At 40.5% G+C, this 12,013-nt stretch overlaps 1 long non-coding RNA gene across 1 annotated transcript; it reads left to right on the forward strand.

Annotated features, from left to right (window-relative positions):
• Positions 1 to 8,780: 8,780 nt before the first annotated feature.
• On the forward strand, positions 8,781 to 10,354 carry LOC137473798 (uncharacterized). Its single transcript, XR_010998996.1, has 2 exons — positions 8,781 to 9,570; positions 10,259 to 10,354. It is a non-coding gene; the product is annotated as an uncharacterized lncRNA (long non-coding RNA).
• The last annotated feature ends 1,659 nt before the right edge of the window (positions 10,355 to 12,013 follow it).

Genomic DNA, 12,013 nt, shown 5'->3' on the forward strand with positions numbered 1-12,013 from the left:
GTACAATGCACTTGGGCAGTTTTATTCAAGATTTTGTTATTCCCACTTCTGAGACTCCTCAATAATATTTTTTTTTTTGTGCTGGTTTTGGCTGGGATAGAGTTAATTTTCTTCATAGTAGCTAGTATGGGGCTATATTTTGGATTTGTGCCGGAAACAGGAGTGATAACACAGGGATATTTTTGCTGTTGCTGAACAGAGCTTACACAGACCCAAGGCCTTTTCTGCCTCTTATATTGCCCCACCAGTGAACAGTCTGGGGATGTGCAAGAATCTGGGAGGGGACACAGCCAGGACAGCTGACCCCCAACAGACTCAAGGGATATTCCAGACCATATGGCATCACGTTCAGTATGTAAAGCTGAGGGAAAAAGGGAGGACGGAGTTCAGAGTGATGCTGTTTGTCTTCCCAAGTAACTGTTACACGTGATATAGCCCTGCTTTCCTGGGGATGGCTGAACACCTGCCAGCCCATGGGAAGTGGTGAATGAAGTCCTAGTTTTTGTTTATCTACTAAACTATCTTTATCTCAACCCACAAGTTCGCTCATATTTTACTCTTCTGATTCTCTCCCACATCCTGCACAGGGATAGAGAGCAAATGGCTGCTTGATACCTCATTGCTGGCTGGAGTCAAAGCAAGACATCTATATAGCCAATGCCTTAGTTTCATTTATCAGGCACAGGATAACACCATTTCTCATCTCTGATTCCTCTGGGACACTCACGGAGTCTGATACAGGTTTTTGCGCTGAGCTGAATTATCTCTCTGCTACACATCCCCAAATCATCTTTTAACCAAATCTTTCTTAGTCACCAATAGATGACAAATATCCGGGAAGACTTACTAAAGAACCTAAAAGATTCAAGTCAAAGCGTGGCAGTAACAATGCATTTCCACTGCGTTGTGTTCAGGCTCAAACCTCAGCAGTGGGTTGAAGGGCAGGGATTTAATCCACCGGGCTGTCAGAGGGTGGCAATGTAAGAACACAAAATGAGCCCAGGGCCAATTAGCGGTGCTGCTCCAGGCCGGGAGCAGCCGGCTCTCCCGACACTGCCACAGTCATCCCTTTGTTTGCCGCCGTCACACGCGGCTTTCTGCGAACACCACGCTAAGCCAGGCAGGGTGGTCCCAGGGAAACGCCGCGCTCCATGTGGGGCTGCCTCGGATGCAGAAACCCTTCCAGGCAGACGAACACCTCCTCTTAGCTCCGGCTCAGCCGTGCCTTGAGCCAGCCTGAATTCCCTCCAGACACGCCTGAGGAAATGGAGCAGGCAGTCCCGCGACGCGCCGCCGGAGCCGCTCGGCCGCATCCCGCTCTGTATCCCTCAGAGCCTGCCATCTCTGCCAGGAGCTCCTTTATGGCTCCACGGAGAGGTGCAGGATTTGCAGGGGGATGTCTATTATAACCAAACAAGGCAGAAACTGTCCAAGAGTGCTGGTGACTCCTTTAAATGTCACCCTTTCTTCCTTTGCTCATAACTAAAAACTCTCTCTCCTCTAATACCTGTGCAGTCATGTATGGTCCCGGAGCTCCCAGCCTCCAGTTGTTCCCAGGAAGGGGCTTCCTCCTGACCCTCGCAGTTACTGGGCTTAGGTACCTTCTTACTTGTTTTCAACAAAATATTCCGGTGGTGTGCAGTGTGACAATTCAGGTGACAAGGACTGAAATACTCTGCTTTGTGCTAATTTGGCTGGAAGGATTAAACTACATCTTACTTTACCATGACAAGGAATACCTAGGAAAGTAATTTTTTCCTGTTGTCCATTATTACAGTTGTGCAAGATATTAACAATGTACAGGCTGGACGGTCAAAACTGCCATTTCCCCCAGGAAATACTTGCTAGATTTGACTTTCAAAGTAAAAATTATCTTTCCATGTCCTGACTTCTGCTGGTAGGGTTTGTATTAGTAGATGCTGCTGAGGTACTGGGGTTGCTGAGGGGAACATCTGCAAGGAGCACCTGTAGGGCTGGAATAGGTTTTCTGTCAGATCCCTGTGCCCTGGTGCCGAGGGAGGATGCTCTTTCACAGCCTAAAGCAAGAGAAATGTTCACTTATGTTTTTGGAGTGCCTGTAATTGTGTAAAAATATTTGTTTCAGACCTCTAGCATTATGACTGTTATTCTTCTCCCGCTAGGGCTGAAGTTCAGCGTCTAGTGAGATGAGTCATTATTAATTTTAGTTTCTCTTTTGGAGGGTAAGAAAAATTTTGTTGACAAAGTGTTACAGGACCTTCTTTTGAACAAGTTCTGTCCTTTCTGCATTTACAGAAGAGCTTGCAAGAGGAATGGGTGTAGTCCTATTTTGACCATAGCACCTTATCTTTTGTTTTTGAATACTATTTGTTGGACAAAAAAGATACAAATGTAAAGGGAATTTTTCATGAGATCTTTCAATAAATTCATATATTAAAATTTATTCCTTCCTCAGTCATTTTAGTGTCATCATTCCACGTGGCACATCTTATTTGTAGGGTGAGATCTCTTGGAACAGTGACTCATCTTTTCCTTATAAAGCACCATGCACGCAGAACAGTATTAATAAAGGAATGATGATGGGTTCTGCTCATCTCTTAGAGACTGGCTCAGAGATGACTGATTCTGTCTCAGGCACCAATAAGGTTGAAGTCTAGTTTTTGTTGTATGTTGGATAAAGCTGGGGACTGATAATACAAGGACTATAAATACAGAGGCCCATGGATGCAGACTCAAAGCAATTGGGTCTTAAAATAGAAATCAAGGGTCAGAACCCTAAAGAAGATGCACCATCAATGCAAGCAGTTTGCATTCTATTCAGCTGAGATTCTCAATATGACTGGCAATCAATCATGGCCTAAAACTGGTAGATCTCATGAGATAATACTATAGTGCTATTCCACTGAATAAGGAGAGCACATAAAAACAGTTATCTGTCAAAGAAATTAATTTCATTCCTGAATATGGAAATTAATTTCTTTGCTACTGAGAGATCATTCTACATAAATAGTTAACCTTGGATAAAATGTGGTAAGTTTGCAATTCTTATTTCCTGAACCTTCTGCTGATTATCTGAAGCATGAAGTTATAAATTTATTGAGAAGGGTGTGGGAAAGACACAGTCTGGTGCTTCTCAACAATAAGACAGAGTTTGAATACTCACTGTAAGCTTCTTAAACCACAGTCTCTGCCTACTCTTATATATACATTGCTACAGTATGGTGCTATTGGCATAGTATGTCAGTACTTAATGTTTGAAGCAATAAATACAGAGTGCTTTTAAATAATTGATATGAACAGATCCCAGACAAACTAGTTCACACATTTTCATTCTTGAACAATGTAATCCTTAGTAGATGCTTATAATTAGGGATATAGGTATTTTAAAAATGCAATAAAATGCTTATATTTATTCCCAGATCTATCATATTAACATAATTATCTGCTTTAGTTTAGCGTGATCCCGAAAAACTTCATTACTTCTTTAGTTAATATCAGATATTTATAGCTTAAGCAAAATAGAAAATGACAGAAGAGTGGACAAGCTGTTTATATCAGCTAAAGAAATAATTATCAGATTATTCATGGCACTGTAAAGAGTAGGAATGATAAGCCCAGCTGTTGTAATGTGATTAGCTAATGTTAGTTAAGCATTGCGGAGAGAGAAAGAACTCTGCAAAGGTTAAGCATTATTATTATCACTGTTAATTCAGAGTGATGGAAGGCACAGTGAAACCTCTTACCATGTGCCATGTAAAGCTTGCAGAAATCGAAATTTAGAGATGAGGGATGGAATAAAAAGCATTACCAGCTGGTGAGCTCTTTCTCTTTGTTCCTGGCTGAGGTCTGAGTAGCTAGTCATTTGAAAAGATACCTCATAGACAGTGACAAAGACACAGAATCCATCACAGTAGGAGGGACCGATGTGGGTCAAACTGTGTGCCAGACTGACTCCCTCCAGCTGCCCTGTGGGCTGCCAAGTGCTGTACAAGGAGCAGCAACCCTGATAGCTGCAGGTTGCCACTCACGGCACTCCTTGGTCCTGGTAGGGTTTTGGACATAATCCATATGGGCATAACCATCCTAGAAACACTAACTTTCTTTGGCTGCAGTCTTGTATTTCTGAGCAATTCTGCATTTATGTCATAGATTGCTGCCTTAGGCAAGATTTTTTCTATGTTTTGCATAAAACAAAGGTGCTTCACTGGGATTGTTGTTCCACCTTTTTTTTTTTTTTATGTAGACCTAGTTGAAAATAAGCATTTTTTTTAATTCTAAAGGAAATTCTGGCATTCTAAAAGCAATACTGTTCTACCTTGGAAACTGAAAAAGCCACAGACTGTTGCTATACTAAGTACTAACTCTAATACTAATATAACTATTTAACCACTTCACATTATTGATCTATTTTTCTGTTCAGATTTAAAAATATAATTGACATAAATTTATTTGACAAATATGAATGTAGGAAGAATGCATACTTTGATAGAAACTAATTCTGTCAAGTATTTAATCTTGTTCTTCCATGCTAAATGTCTCTCTTATGAACAGCATTAGACAAAGGTTCAGTCTTTCACAAAAATCTAGTAAGAAATCAATGCTGATGAATGAAGACACAGTTAGAAATCAGAGATGACCTTAAAACATGAGTGCAAGTTCAAATGAAAATGCTTCGTGACCAGTTTCTATTAAACTGGTAAACTTCTAAATTTTAATGTTTCTGGAATGAGTTTTCAAAGAACCTGAAGGTGCCTGGTCCAGCTAGGATGGGAAGCTACATTTGCTCTTCAGACTTATTGCAATATCTGTGCTAAAGTGCATATCTATAGTGTTTTGCAGATTCACTAACTAGAGAAATTGGCCATCCCAAAGTATTATGAATCTGACATACTGGGGAGGAGAAGCAAAGAGATGAAGTCACAGAGAGAGAAGAAAGCAATAAAAAGAGGACTGTTGGAAATCTGATTTACCATGTGATATTTGGAGCCTGTTCCAGCTATTGGTGAGTCTTACCACTGACATCAGACTTACTGGTTCATTGAGAGCTGACATTCGGAATAACAGTATTATAATGGCTCTTAAAAAATCTCTGAGAGAAAATCTGAAGTGATTCAGAGGATGATTCATTTATATTGATAGCAAAACATTAGCAGTAGCTAAACATGACAGATACAGTGTGTACAGAGACAGCTAAGCCAATTCTAAATTGGAGTTTTGAGCATGCATTTGTGATTTAGTCATCTAAATAACAGGATAACAGGCTGTGAGCTGTGAGAAACCAGCCTTAAGTAAAGGGCATTGCACTATCTCCACTTGCATATTCCCAGAGGTACAAAATATTTGTCCCCTTAAAATTAACTGTTGTCAGTTTTGGGGTGTGATTCAGACTAATATTTAAAATATTATCTCTGTCATTGTTTTCCAGCTAATTTGTATTATGAAAAATGAATTTAATTTAGCTTCCTCTGTGTTACAGAATTTGGTGTGCGTACTTCTGCTGATTCATCACCTGTGATAACTAAATTGAGCTGCAAGAGCACCACTGGTCAGAGCCTGTACCAGCACAATGTGTCCTCACAATTTGCACTTTTGCTGGTAAAAGACCATGTAGGTCTTTTGTCACCTTCTGATGCAATGCACTACGGGATGTGAAGAAATGTATCACAAGGAAAGCAGGTCACACCACAGGCACAGTGGGTACAGTTTTCAGTTTTTCTGTGTGGCACAAATGAGGAATTTAGAACAGAAAACATGGGGAAAATTGTGAGAAATAGACAATCTCCTTCCCAGTGTGTCATTCTGACACATAATATTCTCTTATGCTTGTCACATCTGTGGGTCCAAGTGTTCCTAGTCTGTGGTGATACCTGTGTCAATGAACATGCCTCTAGCTTGGATTTCAAAGAGCTTCCCAGTAAAAGAATATCCATCCTGATGGTGAATCAGTTTTTAGCCATTTGTATCTCTGGCCTGCTGAAATAATGAAACTTATGGAGGAGGAATTGCTTTGCAAGGAAGAGAAAGGGTGCTGTAACAAAGATCTAAGACTTGAAGTAATTTGTGAAGCTGTTCATTTACCACCTGAACTTTATTAACTGATTTGGCTCATCTGAAGAAATTTCCATGTATTTGTGGATCAAAGGCAAACAACAGAAGGTGCAAAATCGTCCCATATGAAAGGCAACTTTTCCAAGTACAGATAAAAAGATAAGAAGAATGCTGCTGGTGAGCCACCAGGAAAATTCCAATCAGACTCTGTGACTTTTGACAGTGGTTGAAGGGGTGGTTGTGGCAGGAGGAAAGCAGGAGAACAGGAGGATCCTAAGTGACAGTGGGATACTGGGAGGTGGAAGAATTGTCCGCCAGCTTTGGAAGCTCAACACTGGACCACAAGCAAAGTTTACTGTGATATTGGATAACGGTGGCGTGCATTTCCAGTAAAGTATCAAGAACACATTATTCCTGAAGCTCATGGGGACCCTGGTGTGTTGGGATGCCTGAGATGTTTCTTGCATATTTAAATAGACGTGACCACTTTGGTAACTCTCCTGGAAGCCATTTATTTCTTAATTAGAAATTATATAAAAAACTTCAAGAGTACTATGAATCTCGAGAGTCTAGACAAATAAAACAATTATATAGAATGAAAGAGGCCAAACTGAGTTATTAGAACACAGTATCCAAACTGTTGTTAAGCTATAGACAGGGCATTTATTGATCATATGTTGCCTTTTCTTTATAGGAGCATCCATCTTTCCCAAGGTGCAAATAGATCTTTGCATTATCTCTTCCACTGAAAGCTTTACAATGCCACCCTCACAAGGAACAAGAGACAATCAGTGGGAGCACATATTTCTGATTTAACTTGTATTTTTTAATAATACTAAGTTGCTATTGAAAAATGAGGTGAAGACCAGTCTGCTTATAAAAGGAACTTACTAATGAACATCTGGCATGGCATGTTAAACAAGCCTGCTTCTTCATTACAACGTAGAGGGGAGCTCGGGGAGGCACTCAGGACCCTCAAAAGGGAAGACTACATGTATACCAATAAAATGATAAATTCTGGTGTTCTTAGACTCTGCAGCTAGAGCAAACAGAATGTATAGCAATATATGACATTCTTAAAATAAAAATCTCCATCCAAACCACCTGCTGGAAAGGCCACCCCCATGCGAGGAGAGCCTACTGTTTGGTAGAGGGACCCATCCCAGGGACCATACTGGTAGTATAGCGAGATGCAGAGGAATAAATTCCTGTGCTTGGAACCTCTCTTTAAAATGTCTACTCAGCTGGACAGATACTATCAAAGAGTACAGAAACCTCTGAAGGCTGTTTCCACTGCTGTTTCCTTAGTGTAGCTATGGCAGGATGATTTTGGGTCCAAACACTTGTTCTTTGTTGTTCTATAAGAATGGGTTAAGGTGCCCTCCTCACATGCAGTTTTTTTCTGAATCCTTTTCTCTTCTATGGTCTTTCTTTCTCTTTTCTGTATCGTGCTCTCAGCAAAAAGAACCCCTCTGACACAAAAGACAGCTTCTCTGTTCTTTGGTTTAGGGATTTTCCTATTGTGTGTGTGTACCTCCCTAGGGAAAAACAGGTTTTCCATTGGGCTTTCCCTTTAGTTCAAGCACTGTTCATCCACTGCTAATGACATTTTTGTTTGTGCTGTAACACTTTCCAAAAGGGTGGGGAAAGGTGTTGGGAAATCTTCTGATGGCTAGCTGTGTTTGGAAGTGTTTAATGACACAGCAATTTCATAACAAGGATTGGGATTATTTACATTACCTAACAAATTCCCCAAAACACCAGGCTACTTTCACGAGGCCTAATCCTGGTTTAAAGAGCAGCTCTTCACTCTCTGTTCAGCAAAACGTTCTTTCATTGTTTAATTTGAAAATTTCAGCTATCTTGTTTTAAATAAATATGTTCAAGTGGCATTTCACTACAAAATGTTGAGACAATACATTTTGGGTTTGCCATGTTTTGGTAGCAGGGGGGGTATAGGAGCAGCTTCTGTTAGAAGATTCCAGAAGCTTCCTATTTGTCCAATGGGGCCAATGTCAGCCAAAAGCAAGACAGACCTGCTGCTGGCCAAAGCTGAGCTCTTCCACTGGAGAGAAAGCAGTGGAGAAATTGGGAATGAATTGGAGCTCAAAAAGAAGGGAAGCACAGAAGAAGATGTTTTAAGATTTATTTTTAATTTTCATTACATTGCTCTGACTTGATTGTTAATAAATTAAGCTAATTTCCCCAAGTCGAGTTTGTTTTGCCCATGACAGTAATTGGTGAGGAATCTCTCCCTGTCCTCATTTTGACTCATGAGCCTTTCATTATATTTTGTCTCCTCTGTCCATCTGAGAAAGGGAGTGTTCACAGTGGTGGGCACCTGGTATCTAGTCAAAGTCAACACACCACACAGGAGCACAAAGAATACTGGCAGAATTGCTTCTACCAGCTAACAGACAGCTTCCAGAAGCATGAAAGATTTATTTTCTTTCATATGAAACAAGAAATTTCTTGTGGAAATTGATTTCCCACAAGTGAGGATCTTGATGCTGATACATGATGATGGCAAATCAGATAAATAAGCATTTTTATTTAGTACAGACATGATGTTACAGCATTCGAATAAGAGTATTAATAAATAGGCATGTGTAGTTTTGCAAAAAAAAGGTGATGAAAAATCTCAAATGTCTCATTAAACTAACATAAATCTAAATTATATAATTAAATTATGGGGTTTCATCTTCTGTGAAAAAGAAATGAGCAGCCCATGCGGCTTGCAACAAGCCCAGGTTAGGAGTATGAGCAAAAATACAGAATTTGTGTTCTTGTATTGGTAGGGAAGAAATCCCTACCAATATTGAGTGAATTCCACACTGCTCTTCAGCTCTCTTTCAATTTCCTTTATGTGAAGAGTGCCTTTTCAGCAGCTGGATCCAGCTCTAATCCTCTGAGGTTCTCTGAGCTGGAACCACTGCTGTGCAGCATTACACATGCAGTGAGCTGTCAGTGTGGGGTCTGCAGACTCCGAAGAAAAACATGTGTGGAACTCCTTGTGCTGCTTACACACATTATTTGTCTGACTAACCCATAATGTTGAATAAGTTTTCTTTAAACACAGCAGTTTGGTTTAGGCCCTGTGGGTTTTTTTCCTCCTTGAATGATTTATTATTGAAATCAGTGGTTTACATTCAGTTTAAAAACATGCAGTAGAGTAAGTCAAAATCTCTTTTCCACATAGCAGTTTTGCAGACTTTTTTCACTATACAAGGACAATAGTCTTACTGATTATTTCCAGGAGAAACGTGGATAAATGCTTTACTTCCAGCCCAATCTCCATTTCTTCTATGCAAAGTATGATATAGGGTAAATTATGAAGAGTAGTAAGTTTTTGCCTATCTCTGGCAGAACAGTCAAAGGTTAATGCAAATTAATTTTAAATGATGCTGAGTGTCCTGTAACAATATACTCAGGACCTCACAATTTTTGGTTGTTTATAAAAAATAAAACCAATCCCGTTAAAAAAACCTTCATAAGGCCAGACTCTTAGCATGCAGATAGTAGATCTATACTCTTTAGAGCAATGTGGTGGTCTGTTATTTTACAGCTGGTTCTTCTGTAGTAGGTTTTGATATTCCTTGTTATATGTTTGTAGTGGTTCATTCTATGTACCCCATTTGGCTTCCCTAATGGCTCAGTCCTGAGTTTTTTACCACAGCTTTCCCTGCCAAAATGTATGTCAATCCACACGTCAATCCAGCTGTATACCTCCCTTGTTCCCTTGTCTCACCCCTGTCTGTCAAAGATAGCACACTCCTTTGGTTCTGGAGTGTTCCCTGTCTTTCACCCCTTCCTCAGGGCACAATTGGATTGCAAGGTTTGCTCCCTCCCCACGTTGGCTTCTGTTGGGGGGCCCTTACCCTGCACCCCTCCCCTAATGCCCTCCTATTAGTCAAAGGTTGTGTCCTCCCCGTGTTCCCCCCATCCCTATAAAAGCAGCCCCTTCAGGCTCAGATCTGGTTCACTTGCTCTGCCTTGACTTCGACATTAAACGTTTGGAGACTCAGACAAGTGTCCCTCCCTTATTCCTCTGCCTCGGTTTCCTCGTGCCCTGTGCCTCTGCTGCGTTACCCACGCCGCAGCGATCACCGCCACCCACAGCTGTCTGGGCAGAGCCTCGGGGGCAGCCACGCACGTGTCTGCCCTGCAACCGCAAGCAGGACAGCCGGCCAACCTCCATCCCATGGCCGTTGAGAGCCAGGCGCAGAGCAAGAATCTGTTTCAATTCTAAATCTAGTTGAAATCGACAAAGCACATCATGATATATGTTTTCAGCCTATAAAGCTAAGGGACAGGTAAAATAATTATACATTATACAAAAGATGTTTATAGGATTGAAGATTAAATATATAGAAAGCAAGAAATCTGAAAAGCCTTACTGATAAGGTAATGGACTACAATGCTCAACATCTACAATTCTTCATTTTTAAGAAATTTTATATTGGTTTGTGCATTTCTGTATTTCTTAATTCTAAAATATCTCCCAAAGGATTCATATTAAAAACCTTGAAAAAGCAATAATAACACTAATATTAATGTTGAGGCAACCCAGGAAAAATATTGCAAAGGTGACAGTTACTAAGATGTTTCACAGAGTCATGTCATCTTCAGATCATTTTCTCCAGCACTTCAGAGAAGTAAAACAGAAGCCCAAATGCTGTGACAAATCACAAACAACAGTAAGATGGTCTATTTGTACTTGCAGATCTGTTCTGCAATAGATCATTTTTGGGTTTAACTTTGCTCCAATAAAATGGGAAATAAGAAAAATAAACAGGATTCAACATTCTGTGCAAAATTACAGCATTTAGGCATTGGCCTACATAGGTTTACAGCTTCCCTTGAGAGCCTGTGTAATCTTCCTTCTGTGACTTCTTGCTATACTCAAGCTTTCAGGAGGAAATATTCCTTCCTCCTTCCTTGTGTACACTGGCCCACAGCTGAGAGTCCCTGCAGTTGTATCAAACAGAAACCCATCCGTAGCAGCATGTGCAAGGCACTCATTTTTTGATGGATGCAAATAGTTTTTAAAAGTTCACTGTTCCCTTGTGGGGACTGAAATATCCCAGAGAACAGATCATACACTGTTTGTTATAAAGCTTTTAAGGAAAACAGAGGAAGTCTTGAAAGGCTCTAGTGGCAAAAATTCAAACAATTTTACTGGAATTCAAGTAGCAGAACCTCTGTGCTTTGCTTTGAAATTGTACTGGGAATACAGATAAATTCTCATCTACGGGAGACATGAATCTGTGTTAAACATGACTACTTTTTTTCTATCTATTATTTCCCTCATTGATATGATGGCAGCTTAAGCAAGGAGCTTTCATAGGCTCTGTATCAGTTGGCTCTGTAAATACAATTTGCATTGAGGTGCTAAGAAGGACTCGCACTCCGCAGTCAGCATCAGGGTTAGGAAGGTTACTCTTGTGTACCCATTGCCTGTGTGAAAACCTGACTGCCAAGGAATTCTGCTGGGAGAAGCAATTACTGTGCTCAGAAAAATGATCAAGACTTGGAAGAGCTCTGAAAGCTGCTGAAAAAAATACGGGTTTATAATCAGTTGTCTTTTAAACTGTGGGTGGCAGCAGTGTCCAGGCAGAGGGAATTTTTGGAAACCTCTCCCAGAGCTTTGACCTCCAGTGAGTGTTTCAGGAAGAGGCAGCATTAATTGCTGCCCCAAGACTGTGAGGTTGAGCTCACAATAGGCAAACACATTACTTCGTAAATGAAGGATTAAGTCAGAAAACCTTGCTAATAACCTACTTCTGAAACTCCATAATCACCATGGTGTGATGGTGAGTAATTTGCAGTGTTTGTAAGCATGAGTTCAGTGGCCCTAATTGACTCAGGTTCCTATTTTGGATAGCTGTGCTGATACTTGGAATCATTCTGTAAGATGCTCTTTAAGTATTGCTCCCTGTGTCATGGCACATGTGGCATTCCTGACTTCCACTTCCAGCTTTCCTCA

This window comes from Anomalospiza imberbis, chromosome 5, assembly GCF_031753505.1.
Source record: "Anomalospiza imberbis isolate Cuckoo-Finch-1a 21T00152 chromosome 5, ASM3175350v1, whole genome shotgun sequence".
Taxonomy (NCBI): domain Eukaryota; kingdom Metazoa; phylum Chordata; class Aves; order Passeriformes; family Viduidae; genus Anomalospiza; species Anomalospiza imberbis.